This window comes from Typopeltis vanoorti, chromosome 24, assembly GCF_054136105.1.
Source record: "Typopeltis vanoorti isolate ZY-2024b chromosome 24, IOZ_Tvanoo_1.0, whole genome shotgun sequence".
NCBI lineage: Eukaryota > Metazoa > Arthropoda > Arachnida > Uropygi > Thelyphonidae > Typopeltis > Typopeltis vanoorti.
Genome location: NC_143572.1, coordinates 89,361,720 through 89,365,109, shown reverse-complemented (window position 1 = coordinate 89,365,109; position 3,390 = coordinate 89,361,720). Strand labels below are relative to the sequence as shown.

General features: G+C 45.5%; 1 pseudogene; it reads left to right on the top strand.

Annotated features, from left to right (window-relative positions):
* The first annotated feature begins 2,288 nt into the window (after positions 1–2,288).
* LOC150093534 (U2 spliceosomal RNA) lies at positions 2,289–2,426 on the top strand (annotated as a pseudogene).
* Positions 2,427–3,390: the final 964 nt, after the last annotated feature.

Here is a 3,390-nt window from a genome sequence, read left to right as displayed (position 1 = left end):
TATCCAGTTTCACACCAAGGTATGTTACTTCTGTTACCCATGGGATCTTGAGTCCGTGGAGCTGGATGTCATCCTTGCTGGTGAGTTTCCTTCTGGAGAACAGCACAGCAGAACTTTTCAGGGGGTTTACCTGGATCCTCCAATCTGTTAGCCAAGTTTCTAGTGTGTTGATGCTGCCTTGCAGCCTTCTAATTGCTAGCTGAGGGCTGCGAGATCTTGAAAGTATCGCGGTGTCATCCGCATATAATGCTGTAATGATATTTCTCGGGTTTGGGGGGATATCAGCTGTATAGATCGAGAACAGTAGACGAGCTAAGAGGGAGCCCTGTGGCACTCCTGCACGGATCTTGCGTTTGGATGACACTGTTCCATTTAGTTGGATTTGCATGTGTCTGTCACTTAGGTATGCTTTAATTAGTTTGACTAGTTTTATTGGGATCGCTTCTCGGCCTTTCGGCTAAGTTTAAATAGCGCACCTAAACGAGACTCCAAGCTACGAGCAAAACGTGGTATCTGTTCGTAGACGCTTGATATCAGTAAGGATCCTGTCAGGAACCTTGATATCTAAGCGTCGAGCACAGATCTACAGCAAACCCCGGACCGGGGCAAGATAAGCTTGGGGGTAGGGAATAGGGCTAGGCCCCCCTCTCCACTAGTATAATGTCTACACAGTTGACATTATACTACGAAGGATTTGACCGTCAGGTTTACCCTCAAAAAGCCCGTACAACCTGAAGAATTAGCGGAAGCGATCATCAAAGTGATTGACTTGGCCCATATAAAAAACATCAACTGTTGGGACTTTCAGATGGGACTTTATGAGGTCACCCTCAAGTACCACCTGACTAAAGACCAACTAATAAAAGAAGGAATAGACATCGAAGGTGAACATTTCTTCCCCGTTTCCGTCGACAATGGCAGCCTGAAGTATGTATACTTAAAAAAATTGCCGGCCGAGGTTACGGACGAGACAATTAAAGCCACGTTCCAACAATTCGGAACTGTTCAAGCTGTATGCAGAGCCACAGTGAAAAACTTCCCCTCCATTGAACAAGGGGATAAAATCTATGTAAAAATAGCAATGAAGAAAGTTATTCCCAATTTCCTAATCATCCAAGGATATACAGTAATGGCGAACTATGCAGGCATGACCTGTCTCTGTAGTCGGTGCCGTCTTCGCGGCCACACGGCTAGGAACTGCCTCAAGAATAAATGCGGGAATTGTGGCTCCGTTGGCCACTCACAACCAACATGTACGGAACCTTGCAGTCAGTGCGGGGAAAAAGGGCACATCAGATACCAGTGCACAAAAGATACCCTAAAAGTATCACCAGAAGAATTCCCTCCCCTCCCCACCAGAGTCCTCCACACCAAAGATGTAACTCCTACAGAAACCTCACACCCAACAGATCAAAGTTCACAAGCAGTAACGTCAGCAAACACCCAGGACCTATCATCAATAACGTGGCTTTCGGATAACGAAGACTCACAGGGTAGAGGCGAACCAACCTCCGACAACACGACGGAAGAAAAACCAAAGAAAACTACGAAGAGACCAGGCAGCATAAAACAAGCGGCAGGAAAGAAGTCGAGACAAGAAAGATGAGGCCACGACCTCCGAGGAATCCGAAGAGGAAGTCAGCCCAGAAGACACAGCCTTTCCCCTTACAGTAAACCGCTTCAGCGAAATCAAAAACGTAGTAGATATCAGAGGGCCACCCATTGTCTGCACCAGAGACATAGAGATCCTTAGCTTCAAATGGGGAGATATAACCTTCGAGAACGTTAAAAAAATAACCAAAAACAAACTAAAGATAATCCCGGAACTCACTGACGCAGGTGCAGCGGAGATCCTGAAAGCAATCAATGTCCTAACAAAACTGGACGACCAAGAGCTACTGGAAAAACTCACTTCATCGCAAATCCAACGGGAGTAGGGAACTACGTCCACAACCGTTAGGAAGAAACACCCTGCAAGCGTGGCTTGTCGATTCTTAGTCAAGCCCAACGTATAATTTTAAACTCTAAATCCTAAATTCAAATTTAAAGTTAACTTATGCCACTGACGTACATACCGAGGCTAGTATCAGGAAAATGATTCTTTAGGAATAAATAGGTGGTTCACTGCTACCTAGAGGGAAGTTTTCCACTTCCCTCTAAAGCAGCGTCAGGCAATTCTATAGGTTTAAAGTTTACCCTGCCAAAGTCGGGCTTTCTAGCCCGCGACAGAAATGATGACGGATAGCACCGTGTACACTCTTAAAATGATCGGTACTCGACTGATCTGGATCGCTTCTTGGCCTTTTGGCTAAGATCAAAGTGTAGTACCTGTGTTTAGCGGATTACGCTTTTTGAACGACGCGGACCCGAGTGAGAGCTCCTAGGCTAAGATCATTTCGTAGTACCTGTTCTTTCGCCCATACGAGTGTTCCAGAGATTCAGTCCCAGTACTAGTTCCAGTGTTCCGGCGCCAGGAATCCGGTTTTGAAGGGGCATTAGCCCAGAAGATATTATTATTTGCGTGGCCAGTCCACAAAGCTAGATAACGAAGTAGCTGCAGGGTAAGTAGTCTATTTCGTTATATATTTTGGTGGGAACAACCCCCACACACATACACAACACCTTACAGGAACACCACCCGCCCAAGATCTCAAGTACACCCCTCATTGCAATGCTTTACTAAGCGCAAATAGCGAAAGGAAAACACAGCAATTCTGATCACAGGAAACCTACACTTCATAGAGATCCCGAAAATATACCGAACATTCCCTGTAACTTTGAACGCCCGAACACAGTAAAATTCCATATCCCCTCTGTAGATCAGATTAACCCAAGAGATGTTCTGAAAGGAATTTCAGGCATTGTCAATAACAACAGTGAAGTAATTTGGATCACTTCCTTCCCTGGGAACCGATTCCAAATTACTCTGAGGTCGGCAAGTTCTCGGGATGCCCTGCTTGAAGGGTTTTACATTCATGGCCACCTCATTAAACCAGAAATCAGTAGGTATCCAAAGGAAAACTATCAGGGTTCAAAGAGTACCCATTGAACTCAAGGACGAACGGATCCTAGCAAAGCTGTTCTATTATGGAAAAGACGTGCAAATCACACGTCATTTCTATAAAGACTTCCCGGCCGTACAATCCGGAAACATGACTATTTCCATGATAATGGAATCCGCGGTCCCTAATATAATTACAATAGCCGGTTGGAAGTTGGTGATGAACTACCCTGGCGTAGAACCACAGTGCACCAGATGCTACGCCATGCATCATAAAAGTTGAGAGTGCCCAAAAAACAAAAGAACACCTACAGAAAACCCCACCACAGAAAATGTGGACACCAACAAGGTTTCCTCTGCAACCTCTGAGACCTCTGCAAGTCCTGCAG